Source organism: Gracilinanus agilis, chromosome 2 (genome assembly GCF_016433145.1).
Source record: "Gracilinanus agilis isolate LMUSP501 chromosome 2, AgileGrace, whole genome shotgun sequence".
NCBI classification, from domain to species: Eukaryota; Metazoa; Chordata; class Mammalia; order Didelphimorphia; family Didelphidae; genus Gracilinanus; species Gracilinanus agilis.
In genome coordinates, this window is record NC_058131.1 from 36,817,583 (window position 1) to 36,833,528 (window position 15,946).

At 38.3% G+C, this 15,946-nt stretch overlaps 1 protein-coding gene, 1 long non-coding RNA gene and 1 pseudogene across 2 annotated transcripts in view; 2 read left to right on the forward strand and 1 right to left on the reverse strand.

The window, feature by feature from the left end:
- The window catches only part of LOC123233177 (zinc finger protein 850-like), a 282,653-nt gene that overhangs the window by 73,932 nt on the left and 192,775 nt on the right, over positions 1–15,946 (forward strand). The gene's annotated exons all lie outside the window — the stretch shown is intronic.
- Positions 646–4,162, forward strand: LOC123236557 (annotated as a pseudogene).
- On the reverse strand, positions 12,356–14,509 carry LOC123236698. Its single transcript, XR_006505430.1, has 2 exons — positions 14,457–14,509; positions 12,356–12,970 (listed from the first exon to the last, which is right to left on the reverse strand). It is a non-coding gene; the product is annotated as an uncharacterized LOC123236698 (long non-coding RNA).

Genomic DNA, 15,946 nt, shown 5'->3' on the forward strand with positions numbered 1-15,946 from the left:
CCAGATTTATGAATTTTGGTAATCTGTGTTCTGTTTTTAGCTTTTGTTTTTACAGCTTGTCATTTCTTTACTCTTTACGTGTTATCTTCACGATGGCACCATTATGGTATTTTTAGGCAAACTGTATTTTCACATCAAGTGTGGCTTCTGTATATATATATATATATATATGTGTGTGTGTGTGTGTGTGTGTGTAAATTCTAATGAAATTGTCACCTCTGTTCTATGCATCAACACCAAATGTCTTGCATCAAAACATTTAAGTTAATTCAGTAATGTTGCACACCTGTTGCCACTGACACCATAGATAAGTATGTACATGTGTGTATGTGCAAACCCCAAAAGAATCATCTATTCCCTTTTGAGAATTTGTAGATTTGCCACCCTGAGATCACTGTTTAACCAGAAAGGCTAATTCTACGAGTTAGATTCACAGATTCTTTTAAAATCTCCCTTCAGCCTGTTGTGGGCAGTTCCTAAGCCAAGTATCTGGTCTAGATAAGGGCCGGGCAAGGAAGCCTCTCTGAAAACTATTCATCTATTGCAGAGATTTCCAGAAGGCCAAATGACTGCACTCTTGGAAACTGGACAACTCCATTGTTGGGGTCCCAGTCGTAGCCCACCACCAAGGAAGACCAGCAGACGATGCAATTAAGCAAAAAGGGTCGTTTATTGATCTGGTGCGCACCAGGGGAGCTCAGCCTAAGAGTTCCACCTGTGGCTCCTGAGTACAGGAGTTTTATGCCCGCCCCTTATCAGCCTACGGGTTCGCAGGCATCTCTTGCAGTTAGGGTGTTGACACATCTATGTACTTGTCAGGGGTCTGCAGTTAGGGTGTTAGCACTAGGTCAGGGGTCTGCAGTTAGGGTGTTGACACATCTATGCACTTTGTCAGGGACCTGCTTGCCATGTCTTGCCACGATATGTTTTGCAAGGTTCAAGCGGCTCCCTGCCTTGTCCTCCCTCACCATGAGATGACAGACCTCTGAGAAATGATGGTCTGAAGGAAAGGGTCGCCCTTTCTCTTTGACTACTTCCATCTGTTTGTAAGGCCTGCTTGCAAAGGGGCCTGCCCCAATGGCTCCTCTCTATGTGTCTGCTTCTTTCTCTCTCATCCTTGGTGAAAAGGTGGCCTTTTTGGCTGGCTCCCCATCACCCTGGATTCCCTCATTAGAGCAGTACCCTGGGCTCTCCTGGAAAGTCTCGTTATTCCTTGCTTGTTCAGCAAAAACTTGGACTAATGGTCCAGCAGCACATCTGACTCCTTGGCACCTCTTTTGGTCAGAGAGAGAATTTGAAATATCTTTCCACCAATGGGGAAATGTGGACCTTAAGTGCAGAATATTTTCTGGTTATCTTGTTCCCAGAGTCAAGCATTACCTGAGGTTGTGTACAACTCCCTTAATTCTCCAAGCCTTGGACCAGCCTTTTCCAGTCTATATAGGCTATTAGTTGCTATGTAAAACAATTTATATAATCTCTTCTCAAGGCCATGGTTTCTAAATGAACCCCTTGTCCCAAGGAGGTACCCCAGTAATCTAGCACTGTGAGGGATCTCAGATTATAATCTTTTCCTCTCGATTAAAGACCCTTTATTATCACTACTTTGGTCATTTTGTTTTATCTAGGTTGACACCATCAACTAGCAAGTTGTCAGAAAAGAGAACCTGTATGACTGAACAGTCATAGAGAGTCTAAAATGACCGATTGAATTTTTGAGCATAAATGACTAGAAGAATAATAAGGAGAGATGTGCTGAGAGGCACCAGGAGGAAGGAGGGAGGAGGACTGGGAGGAAAAGCAGGAGGACCAGGCTTCTGGCTTGTGTTTTCTGACTTTCCCCATCCTACCACCCATGGAGGCTGCTGGGTATACGGCAAAAGCAGCCAAGGTTGGGGCAGGAAATGGGGGCAGCAAAGGGAGTCCTCTTCTTCCTCCGGGGTCCTCAGGGTCTGGGGATTTGGAGCCCACCCATTCCTCAAGCCCCGCGGTGGGCCGGGGCTCCCCAGCTCCTTCGCCCTAGCTTCCAGCTTACAAGCTTCAGGACTTGGATACGCCGGCTACGGTGGGCACAGGTACCTTTGGGCGAGTTCACCTAGTCAAAGAAAGAACAGCCAAGCAGTATTTTGCACTGAAGGTAATGAGCATTCCAGATGTCATTCGGCTAAAGCAAGAGCAGCATATACGCAATGAAAAGTCAGTTCTGAAAGGAGTCAGCCATCCATTTCTGATCAGATTATCCTGGATCTATCATGATGAAAGATTTTTATACATGTGAATGGAATATGTTCCTGGAGGAGAACTTTTCAGCTACTTGAGAAACATGGGACGGTTCAATAACAGCACAGGACTATCTTATTCTGCAGAGATGATCTGTGTAATAGAAAGAAATAGTTTACAGAGATCTAAAACCTGAAAATATATTGTTAGATAAAGAAGGCCATATCAAGCTCACAGATTTTGGATTTGCTAAAAAGCTGGTGGACGGGACATGGACACTGTGGGATGCCAGAATACCTTGCTCCTGAAGTCATACAAAGGAAAGGCCATGGAAGAGCAGGAGATTGGTGGGCTCTGGGGATTATCTTTGAGATGCTCTCTGGGTTTCCTCCATTTTTTGATGACAACCCATTTGGCATCTATGAAAAAATTCTTGCAGGCAAAATAGATTTCCCTAGGCATTTGGATCTCTATGTAAAAGACCTTATTAAGAAACTTCTTGTTGCAGACAGGACAAGACGACTAGGGAACATGAAGAATGGAGCAGATGATGTGAAAAGGCACCAGTGGTTCAGGTCTGTGGCCTGGGACGCTGTACCGCAGAGAAAACTAAAGCCTCCTATAGTGCTGAAGGTATCCAATGATGGTGATACATCTAATTTTGAAGCTTATCCTGAAGATGATTGGAACAAGATGCCACCTGTGCCTCCTAGACTTAAAAATCTTGAAGAGGGGCAGCTGGGTAGCTCAGTGGAGTGAGAGTCAGGCCTAGAGACAGGAGGTCCTAGGTTCAAACCCGGCCTCAGACACTTCCCAGCTGTGTGACCCTGGGCAAGTCACTTGACCCCTATGGCCCACCCTTACCACTCTTCCACCGATGAGACAATACACCGAAGTACAAGGGTTTTAAAAAAAAATCTTGAAGAATTTCTGAGTATAGGGAACCACATATGGAAAGGAGCACAAAGATTAGCAGATGATTGGAAAACTTAACAAAAATTCTTTATATTTGTGCCATTGAATGTCAGAAACTGGAAGATTTGGAGTGGTCTGAGCACATTTGAGAAAAAGAACTGAGCATCTGCCAATATAAAGAAATTCCCTCACATGGATAAGGAAGTTTCCACATTCATATATGCACATATTTATATAAAATGAATTTGGAGGGCTGGTGAAGTTTAATTTTAACTGTATAAGTCTGGCATTAGTTTAACAGCTGTTACTACAGAAAGTCTACTCTTCAGTAGATTATTTTATTAAATTGGTTTGTGTAAGTATTAATCCTTTGTCTTAGAGTTACTTTTCTGCTATGCCAGAACCATTTTTTCTTTACCTTAATCTCATAGACTTAACTTTATAAGTTTATACTAAACTTGTAACATTGTAAGCACAAATTAGTATATATGTATATAAAGAAAACAAAATCATCTAAGCACAGAGATTGTGCAAAGATGTAAATGTTTGTACTTTGCAGAGTCTATGATTTTTATTTTTCAGATTTTTTTCAAAAGTCTCTTTCTCAGGAGATACAACTCTTAAAAGATAAATAAGTTTTTCATCATCTTAAACATTTTATAGTTCTTTGTAAAAAAAGAAGAAATTATGTTAAGATTTGTAACTGAAATGTCTAGTGCTTTATGTCTGTAACTATAGTACTTGAAAGCCAGAGGAAAGGGGAGGAGGTTACAGGTTTCATCTTTATTTCATGAAAGCCCTATTGATTCATGAATGTTCAGAAAACAAAAGGTCTTGGAAATATTTCACATACTAGTATACTCGATGGTGTCCTGCTGTGTACTGGGACTTCTACGTATTTAAAGTTGAAGTTTAATTTAAATCTGGCACATAATACAGTGCCCAAGACCTTGGCCTCTATTGTTTTTGGCCACATGAGATTTTTTTCCCCTTTAATTCAGGAAGAAGAGAAGAACTGCACAACTGACAGGATGTAAATGTCCAATGTACCATGTAAATTACCCAGAGATCTCACTTCCATTCAATTCTGCACAAATTGCTGCCTGTTCCTCTCTCAAAGATCACTTGAGGTTTTTTGGTATTATTAGGGGGCGGAATTGAGCTCCTAGGCATCACAATGATGTGCATAAATAAAAAAGTTTTCCTTTTTTTTAAAAAAAAAAAAAAGAATAATGAGGATATAAGAAAAAAAGTCAGGCTAATAAGGGGATCAGGTTTAGGGCACACTGAGAAATTCAGACCTATAGCTAAAGAGAAACAGATTTGAAGATTGTCTGTACAAATATAATCATAGAATGGTCTCAATCACAAAGGAATACTTTTCTATTAGCCAAGGAGAGGGTGAAAGGAAAAGTGGAAGGAGGAAGAGACCTCCCCAAAGGGAATCTATAGAAACAGATTGTGGGCAGATGTTATATAACCTTAAAAACAAAATTCCATTTGGTGGCATAGATCAGGCACTTTTGGGGAAAGTACTTTGGACAAAGAGATATTAGAATGAGATCCCCTTAGAATGGATTCCTTTAAGTATTCTAATGGAACTAGGTAGGAGAGATGGAGGAAGGACTTTTGAGAATGATAATTAGAAAATCAGATTTTAGACACATAGACTTAAGGTAGTTTCATGATAAAGTTATAAAGGCAGAAGTGAGGATGAATTGAATTTATGCCCATTGAAAATCTCAAAAAAGGCCAGCTAGAATAGTCACTCCAGGAAAAGGGCAAAAGGAACACTTTTACTCCCCTCCTGACCATATCAGGCCTCCCAACTCCTGACATCCCCAGTCACTCCCCTCCCCAACAAATATTCCTCCTTCCCAATTTTTCCAGTCCTGATGATCTAGGTTTGAGTAGCAAGGGAAAGGAGAGGGAAGACAGTAATGGAAACTCTTAAGGATCCTCCTAGCCTTGCCTAGCCACTGCCAGTGGTCAAGAGCTTCCAGCCTTGATTTTGTTGAGAGGATTCCCAAGCCACATTCCCTCAGTGTGTACCAACTCCCTCTATTCCACTTTCCCTAAACAGGGAAGACCCTCTTGATCCTGAGAATACCCAGCAAAATGAACAAATATTCCCTTGGAATGGAAATCACAACCTTCTGCTTTAATCACATTGTAATCAAAGATCTATTGTAATAACCCCAAGGAAAACTTTTCCATTGGACTAAGAATAATAAAGCTATTATTGTTAAATTTGTGTTGGGCACTATTCTAAATATTGCAGATACAAAGGTATGCAAGAAAAATTATCCTGTTCCTCACAGAACTTATAGTATAGTGGAGGAAGATAAGGCAGAAAAAGACCAAGAGAAGGTAGGAGGTATGTGCTTAGTGGTGTGAAGATAGGATTAACTCTCCCCTATTTTTAGCTAAATCAATAAAAAACTTAAGTACCCCTACTTAGATCCTTACCAGTTCCTAAATATGAGAGTTCACAAGTCACTTGCTAGAGTGTGTGACAACTCCAGAGGCTACCACCCACCCCCTGGGCAGTGCTAGGCAAATTGAAAGACTGCTATTGGTTCCTGTAAAGTGGGGAAGGGACAGAAAGTGATGTGGAAAAAGGACTATAAAAGTCCTAAACTTCCTGTCCAAGGGACTTCTCCTTTGAACTTTTCCTTTGGAGTTTGTCTTTGGAGACTGCATCAGTAAGCTGGACTAGAGGAGGAGACTCTCCCTGGATCCTAAGTTGGCTTGCTGGGTGAGTAGCTGGCCTTCCTTTCCTGGCTTCTGGAGAGATTGGTATCAGAGAGGCCTTCCTTTCCTAGAGGAGGCTGTGTTGGTGGAACCCTTGCTGATGACACCACTGGGATTCCTGGCTTAAAGAGACTACCACAACTCCACGTGGAGATTGGGACTTTAGAGCCCTTGCTGAGTGGTGACCTGGACTTCTTCAGACAAAAATTATAGGGTATCTAGCTAGGTAATACTTTCTATTTCCTTCCTACATTTCTCTTTTACTATATCTCTATTAAACTAAATTATTAAGAGCAGCTAACAGACTTGTGCCTTGGGTTAATTTTTTAAATCGGTGACCACAATATTACTTTAGAACTTTCATATTTAGTATAAAACCTAAATTTTAAATTCTTATAGTGGTATGATATGGTAATGGTCAGTAAGGGACACAGTAATAGGGTTCTGGGTAAGATTAAGATATGCTTCTCAGACCTGGGACCCAGAAGCAGAGAAGTACTCAGGTGGTTCTGACAGGTAGATTTTCAGAGTGGAGACAACATGGTCTGCAAAAGGCTAAGATGTGAGAGGGAAGCCTGGGCAACTTACCTATCAGGAAAGGCTTAGAGTGGTACCATAAGGCACAAAACACTGGGCCTAGAATCAGGAAAACCTGTATTCAAATTGCACCATTGACACTAGTTGTGCGATCTCAGGCAACTCGCTTCACTTGTCTGCCTCAGTTTACTCAACTGCAAAATGAGGATATTATCTACCTCAGGGCCATTATATCAAATGGAATATTTATAAAGTGCTTAGCACAGTTCTTGACCTATAGTGGGTACTTAATAAATGCTTATTCCATTCTTTCCTACCTCCCTTATATGAAACCTATGAATTGTTCAGTCTCTCCTACATTCAGTCCTATTGGGGGAAGGTGGGCTAAAAGGCCCACAGAATAATGCCTGTTTGGGATATATAAATAATATAATTCAATAACCATTAAATTCAGGATATATGCCAGACATGGGGTAATATAGGATATGCAAAGAAAGAAAAAAAACACAAAATACTTCGGAAAGGTTATTTTCTACTTGAAATACTTGCAGGGATAATAGAGCATTTATCCAATTGGGTATATCCAATTGAGAAAGTTTTCCTCTAGAAGATGGCAATTGGACTCTGCTTAAAGAGAAAGAGGAATTCTGTGTGGCAATAAGGGGAGAATTGAGGACACAGAGTACGTAAAGTACATTAATAAAAACAAAAACCTGGAAAGGTAGGAAAGGAAAGAGAGTAGGCATTGAATCCCAAAATGCTCAGAAGAAAAGATAGAAGATCAGGGAATCTGGAGTATAGAACACTTATTGAACACACCTCCTAATGCTTTATCTTTCCCCCTGAGCCAGGCTCAGCTGTTCACTTGTTACAGATGTGCAACTCCCCAAGGGGGGCCACAGTTAACACCCAGGGCTGAGGGAATAGATGGGGTCCTAAGCTCAGTTCCTCTGTTATCTATTGCTTTGGTTCCAGGGGAGAGACCTAGAGAACATGCCAAGAATTAGTTTCTAGAATGCAAAAGGTCTGAGTTTTTAAATAAGAACTATAGAGTTTGTTTTCCTATTTTCAACCTCCTCTGCCTCAGATTCTGGACTGTCCTAGGCAAGCCTCTTCTTTTCCATTTGTAAAATGAGGGGTTGAGTTTGATGGCCTCTAAGGTCCCTGTTAGTTCAGAATCTCTGTTCCTACTTTTCCAAACTTGATGGATAAGGCCCAAATGATCTTGTCAAAGACTGGCATATTTCTTGGTCTCTGAGTATCTTCCTCCTACTTATCTGGCTTCTGGGGTCCCATCTGGATTCCATGGCAGTTGCTCTGGAAATGAATACACCTTTACTGTCTAACCTGTGGAAGCTGATGATGGAGCTATTACCCCGAGCATGGTTATGGAATCTTACCACAGTACTGAAGATAAAAGGAGATAAAAGAAAGGGAAAGGTCCTATATGTACCCCAAAATGCAAATATATCAGCTTTAAAGTGGCAAAGAATTGGAAATTGTGGGGATGTCCATCAATTGGGGAACGATTGAAACAAGTTGTGGTATATGAATGTGATGCTTAAAAAAAAAAAACTGGACTTGCATGAACTAACAAAAAGTGAAGTGAGCAGAATCAGGAGAACACTATACATAGTAACAGTAACATACAACTAATGGCTGTGAATGATTTAACTATTCTTTAACAATACAATCTAAGACTATTCTGAAGGACTCATGCTGAAGAATCTACCCACCTCCTGAGGAGTAAGTGATGGTAGTCCGAAAGCAGATCAAAATATACTTTAAAAATGTTTTATTTTCTTTACTCTTTTCTTTTAAAATATGACTGCACATGTATAACAACTTATATACAAATCATTTGCCTTCTCAGAGAAGGAGGGAAGGAAGAGAATTCAGAAATCAAAAAAATTTTAAATGAATGTAAAAATTTTTATATGCAATTGAAAAATATTCTAGAGGGAAAATGTGCAGACAGCAAAGACACAATTTAATTGTAATATCAGTTCACTAAGCATGATAAGGGGAAAAGAAAGCAAAGTAGAAATAAATTCAATCAGCTCAATTGCAGCATAATAACAATATCCTGTCCTAGAAAATTATAATTTAAGTGACTTGAAAGTCAGATTAGGCTTCAACTACTCATGTTCTTGCCAGTTTTAGGTAGCACTACCCTTCATTTTTTAATTAGCTATCAGAGCTATCAGCTCTCCAACTAGGTCCAAAGTTCCTACTTTTCTTTACCTCCAAAACCTTCCAATTCTCATCATCCTTTGGTCCCTTCTTCTATCTGGGTAAATTATGCTTCCCATTTGTCTTTAAAAAAAAAAAAAACCCTTACTGTCTTAGAATGGATACTAATTATTGATTCCAAGGTAGAAGAGCAGTAGGGGGTAGACAACAGATTAAATTACTTGCCCAGGGTCACACACCTAGCATCTGAGGCTAGATTTGAACCCAAGATCTTCTCAAGACCCAGCTCTGTTCGCTGAGCTACCTAGCTGCCCCCTCCCGTTAGTCTTACTAATAAAGTACTACATATTCCCTGTCTCTTTCACCATTTGTTGGGGGACAATGATTAAGGTAGATTAATAAATTGATGTCAATAGTCTGCAGTGAGTCAGCCTACACATACAGCATATTTAATAATGGCCAGCTGGGAGGGCCAATTCCATCTCTCCTTTTCTCTCAGCCTGACCCCTCCAAGGACTTACTAAAGGCTCTCAACTATTCTGCTTTCCACTACCTGGAATTCCACCTCTTCAACTCCATCTTCTGTGAGCAGAGAGCAGGGTAGATGGTAACAAGGGGATGGGAAGAAAACATAAATGCCCAAAGCTCCTTCATTGGGCTGACCACTGCAATTCCTTTGAATTTATTTTCCCCACTTATTTGTACTTTTTAAAAAATGTTTATTCTGTATGTAATAGTAGACCAAAAATATTCCATCTCAGGAGGTTTGGTCATCCTCTAGACCTCATTATAGTAGTTTTTAAATTGAAATTTTACTTTTATTTTCAGGGATTATTTTTTCTCCCTTCTCTCTCATAGAACACAAAAGATAAGAAAACTAAATCTTCATAGCATACTTATAATCCAGCAAAATAAATTTCCGCATGGGTCACATCCAAAAATGTCTCATTCTGTATTTTAAATCCGTCACCTCCAAGATGGGTAGCATGCTTTACCTTCAGTCTTTTTGAATTATGGTTTGCCCAGGACAATAATTTACAAAAGTTAGCCATGTCTATTAGTGTAGATAACTTCCAGTTGCTTCCTCATGAAGATAAAATCTCAGGTCCAGACCAAAACAGACACACAGGTGGTCTTTCTCCTTTCCAATATGTTTTCTATACAATCAGCAAATTAATATTCCTAAATCATAGTCAGACCATGTTAGTCCGTTCTAAGGCTTCCTTGGCTTTCTAGCTCTAGGATAAAACAATTCTATAAAAACCCACCACAGTGTGACCTCATCCTATCTTTACAAGCTGAGCTGAGCCAACTACAAAATCATTGAAGAGAAGCTGGAAGAAAGCAGCATTTTCAGACACTAAATGTACCCATTTGGCTGGAATTGGCCCGAAGATTATGGGGGGCCAGAGAAGCAATTTTTGTCAAATAATGAGTTTTTCTCAAAGCATGCTATTATATCATTTGCAAAAAGGGATGGTATTGGTTTTATTTCCTCATTGCCTTTATTTTTTCTTTGTATCGTATTGCTATAACTACCATTTCTAGTACAATACAAAGTAGTAATGGTGATAATGGACATCCTTGATCTTACTGGTTATAGTTTATCTCCATTACAGATCATGCTTGCTCTTAGTTTTAGATATATTGCTTATCATTTTAAGAAAAACCCCACTTACTATACTTTCTACTGTTTTTTTTTTTTTAAACCCTTACCTTCCATCTTGGAGTCATGACTCCAAGGCAGAAGAGTGGTAAGAGTAGGCAATGGGGGTCAAGTGACTTGTCCAGGGTCACACAGCTGGGAAGTGTCTGAGATCAGATTTGAACCTAAGACCTCCCGTCTCTAGGCCTGGTTCTCAATCCACTGAGCTATCCAGCTGCCCCCTTTCTACTGTTTTTAAAATGAATGAGTGCTGTATTATGTCAATAGCTTTTTCAACAATTGATATAATCATTATTTTTTGTTCCTTTTGTTACTGATATGGCCAATTATGCTTATAACTTCCTTATATTGAAGCAGCAGTCAATTCCTGGTCCAAATGTAGCCTGGCAATAATGTATGATTTTTGTGATATAATACAGATGCTATAATCTCATTCCTAGGCTTTTATTTAAATGTCTGCATTAATATTCATTAGGGAATATGAATCTATAGTTTTATTTTTGCTCTTCCTGGCTTAGGTGTCAAACTGTATTTGTATTATAGAAGAAATTTAATAGGGCACTGCTGTCTTTTTTCAAACACTTTGTAAAATATTGGAATTAACTGATCATTAAAGTATTAAATTCAACTGTGAATTCATCTGATCTTGGATTTTTTTCCCCTTGGGGAACTCATTTATGGCTTCAATTTATTTTTCTAAGATAGGTTTTCTAATTCCTTTTCTGCTAATCTCAGCAATTTATATTTTTGTAAATATTCATTTCATTTATGCTTTCAGTTTTACTGGAATATAGTAGGACAAATAGCTCCTTTAATTGCTTTAATTTCATCTTCACTGGTTGTTCTATTCACTCTTTTAATTCTTGATACTGGCAAAAAAAATTTTAATCAAATTATTCATTGGTTTTACTACCTTCTAGTTTTATTAGTTCAATAGTTCTTTGTACTTTCAGTATTATTAACCACATCTTTGATTTCCTGAATTCTATTTTAGTATTTAACTGGGAATTTAAAATTTATTCTTTTTTTTAAATTGCATATCCAATTTGTTGATGTTTTTTCCTTTTTTCACTCATCTAAGTATGTAGAGATATAAATGTTCTAGTATTGTTTGGGTTACAGCTCACCAATACACACACACCAAAAAACTCTTACCTTCCAACTTAGAATCAATGCTAAATATCAATTCTAAGGCTGAAAAGTAGTAAGGACAGAAGAGTAGTTAAGGACTAGGAAATTGGTGTTAAGTGACTTACTCAGGGTCATACAGCTAAAAGTGTCTGAGGCCAAATTTGAAACCAGGACCTCTGGCTTCCAGGCCTAGTTATCTATCCACTATGCTCAACCTAGCTGCTCCTCATAATTATCCTTTTTTTTTTTTTAAACCCATACCTTCCATCTTAGAATCAGTATTGATTCTAAGGCAGAAAAACAATAAGGGCTAAGCAATTGGGGTTAAGTGACTTGCCCAGAGTCACACAGCTAGGAAGTATCTGAGGCCAGATTTGAACCAAGGACCTCTCATATCTAGGCCAGACTTTCAATCCACTGAACAATCTAGATGCCCCCCCCCTTTATAATTATCTTTAATGAAATAATTTCTATGATGTCTTTGACCCACTGATTTTAGGATTGGATTATATAGTTTCCAGTTAATTTTGTAATCTATGCTTCAAAGGCTCTTTATAGAAAATATTTTTGATCAGTCTGAAAAGGGCACATTTTTACTATTTCTGCTTTTCAGCATTTGAGAGGTTTTAGGTTCTAATATATGATCAATTTTTTTGAAAGTGCCATTAAGTACTCCTTTTTTCATTCTCCTTCAGTATTCTCCAGAGGTCTATCATACCTAACATTTCTGTTTATTTCTCTTGTTTATTTTATTGATAGATTTATCTGGGTTTAAGAAAGACAAACAGAGGTTTTACCACTAGGATAGTTTACTATTTCCTCCCCAAATATATTTAACTCTTCTTTTTAAGAATTTGTATGCCATGCCATGCCATGCCACATATTCGTACTGAAATTACATTATCTTTTGGCAAAACGTAGTTACTCTGACAATCTCTCTTAATCAGGACTGTTTTTACTTTTGCTTTGTCTGAAATCACAATTGGAAGCTCTGAACCATTTCCCCCTTTAGCTCAAACATAACAGATTCTACTATAATCTTTTTAACTTTACGTATCTTGTGTCTCTTGAGAACATCATCTTTTTAGACTCTGGTTTCTAATTTATTCTGTAATCAGTTGTCTGATGAGTGGATTTATCCCATTCACATTCAGTTATGATTATTATGTCCTTGTCCCATTCTCAAGTCAGTTTTGCTTCTGACCACTGTTCCCCTTTAATGTTCCCTTCCTCTTATTGCCCCTCCCTCTTTCTTTGCCCATTCTGTTAGTTAAGTTCAAATTCTATTTGTAATTGAGTATGTAAATATATAGTCTTTCCTCTTTGAAACAATTCAGACCAGTTCAGATTTTTTTCTTTGCCTCTTCTGGGAATTTTTGTAGGTCCTGTGTCCAATTTGCATTTTTCTTTGAGGCTTTACTTATAGATATATTCAAGCAATTGTATTCTTCTGGGAATTTTTGTAGGGCCTGTGTCCAATTTGCATTTTTCTTTGAGGCTTTACTTATAGATATATTCAAGCAATTGTATTCTTCTGAGTCTGTGTCTTGCAACCTATATTGACCACAAGGAGATTTTTAATAGTCAGTTCTTTGCCTCTACATTTAAAATTTTTTCTTACAGGTCTCTTGTGAGATAAACATTCCCAGTCTACCTCTCCTTTCTCTTCTCCCTGTATCTTCCACTTTCACATTCCTCCATTTCTGATATCAGCCCAACTTAATACTCATACCATGTTCTCTATATTTCTTCTGCCTTAGTGATAAAATTTTGAACATGTATCATCCTTTCAAATAAGAATATAAATGATTTAATCTTACTACTTTTAATCTTTAATCTTGGGATGATGTGCACTGGGTAGAGGCAGGGTCATTGCTCTTTTGGCTTAAGCTTTGGCTCTTAACCAGGCAGAGGTTCTGCTCCCTTTTGACCACAAATATTCCTGTCCAACTTAGAATTGCAAATCAGAATGGGGTACTGGGTAAAGAAGCTCCCAAAGGGAAGTAATCCTGCACCCAGTAGTAGCTGGGCTGCTCCCTGCTGCTGGGCCTACATACTATGTGCTGCATTCCTGTTTAACTGCCACCCCAGTGTCTAGATCAGTGATTCTCAAAGTGTGCACCACCACCCCCTGGTGGGTGCCGAAGCGATCCAGGAGGGCAGTGATGGCCACAGGTGCATTTATCTTTCCTATTAATTGCTATTAAAATTAAAAAAATTAATTTCCAGGGGGCTAAGTAATATTTTTTCTGGAAAGGGGACAGTAGGCCAAAAAAGTTTGGGAACCACTGGTCTAGATTAACCCTTTTGCTAAGTTGCCCTAATCTAGAAAAATAACTATAATTTATTTTGACTTTCCCAACTGAAAGTTTAATTTGGTGCTTTTTTAATTTTAGAGAAGTTGGGAAAGGTAAAAATGCTAGCTTCACTCTACCATCTTGGCATTGTTCTGTGTCCTTAATTTGAAAGCCTTCTTTCTTTTACTACATGCATAAAGTTTTTCGCTAATCTGAATTCTTTTCTGCAAGTGTGCTTCCAGTTTGAAGATTTTCCCACATTCATTATATTAATGAAACTTTCCTCAAATATGAATTCTCTGATGCCACGTAAGTACTGTCCTCAGGAAAGGCCTGCCTACATAGATGCATAAAGGTTTTTTTCAATATGAATTTTCTGAAGTTGTTTCCAGTCTCTCTGAAGAACTTCCAGAATTCATTACATTCATGTTTATCTCCAGAAAGAATTATCTGATGTTGAATAAGTTCTGAAATCCTATAGAAAGCCTGATCACATAAGTTACATTGATAATGTTTTTCTCCAATATGAATTCCCTGATGCCCAGTAAGCTATGTCCCAGTCTGAAGGCCTTTCCACATTCTTAATATGTCCCTCCCACATGAGCTCCCTGATGTTCAGTAAATTCTGAGCTCATGGCAGAAGGCTTTCCCACATGTTACATTCATAAAGTTTCTTGCCAATATGAATTCATTGATACTGAATAAATTCTGAGTTGTAATGAAAAGCTTCTCATATTACTTACATTCATGAGGAATCTGTCCAGTATGAAGTCTTTGCTAGACATGAAATAGTGTCCTCAGTCTAAAGACTTTATCGTAACTATTATACTCTTGAGTATAATATAATCTTTAGAAAATTAATGCTTTGATGCTTAACAAGATGTGTCTTCTGTTTGAAGTTTTTCTCACATTCATAACATTCATGTTTCCCTCCAGCATGAAATCTCTTGATGAACAGTAGGAAGTGCTTTCATTGTGAAGGCTTTCTCACATTCCTAAGTTTTTTTCTCCAGTACAGATTCTTTGATATTGAGTAAAATCTGAGTTGCAATGGAAGGCCTTCCCATATTCCTTACATTCATGAGAATCTCCCCAGCATGAATTCTTTCACGGGCACAAAGTAGGGTCTTCAGTCTAAAGACCCTCTACTATGCATTACACTCAAAAAAGTTTCCAGAGTATATTCTTTGAAGTTGAGAAAGATGTCTCAGTCTGAAGGTCTTCTCACATTCACATTTATCAGGTTTTCAGTATGAATCTTTGACCTTGAACAATATTTGAGTCGTAGCAGGAAGCTTTCTACATTCATTGCATTCATTTAGATTCTCTCTAGTATTAATTCTCTGATTTACAGTAGTATGTGCCTTTCTCCTAAAGGCTTTCCCACATTCATAAGAGTTCTCTGTATGAATTCTCTGATGCAGAGTAAGTTTTGTCTTCCTCAGAAATGCCTACATATTCATAGTTTCTCTCTAGTATGAACTAGATGGACATAAAGTCTTCAGTCTAAAGGCATTACCTTCAAAAGGTTTCTCTCCAGAATGAATTCTTTGATGCTGAAAAAGCATATCTTCAGTCTGAAGGTCTTCCAACATTCATTACATTCATAAGGTCTCTCTCCAGTTTGAATGCTCTGATGTTAAGCAAGCTGTCTTCTCAGTTGGAAGGTTTTCTCACATTCATGAGGTCTCTATGTTGTACAAATTCTTTGATGCAGAGTAAGACCTGCATTGTAGTGGAAAGCCTTCTCATGGTCCTTACATTCACAAGGAATTTATCCAGTATGAATTCTCTGGTGGAGCGTTCTATCTAAAAGCCTTCCCACACTCACTATATTCATAAGTTTCTCTCCAGTATAAATTCTCTAATGCACATCAAATATTATTCTTTATCTAAAGACCTTCTCACATGCATTACATTTATAAGGTTTTGTTCTCCCACATTCATAAGGTCTCTCTCCAGTATGAATCCTCTGATAGACAAAAAGGAATGTCCTCTAAGGGCCTTCCCACATTTACTACATTCATAGTATTTCTCTCCAGTTTGAATTCTTTGATGTTAAGTAAGTTCCAATTTGCACTGAAAGGCTTTCTCACACTCCTTACTTTCTTAAGTAATCTCATCAGTATGAATGTTTTGAAGGCAAGTTGTATTCTCAATATGATGGTCTTCACATATTCATTAAATTCATAAAAGGGGTATGTGAATGTCCAAATATGACTAGCACCTCTTG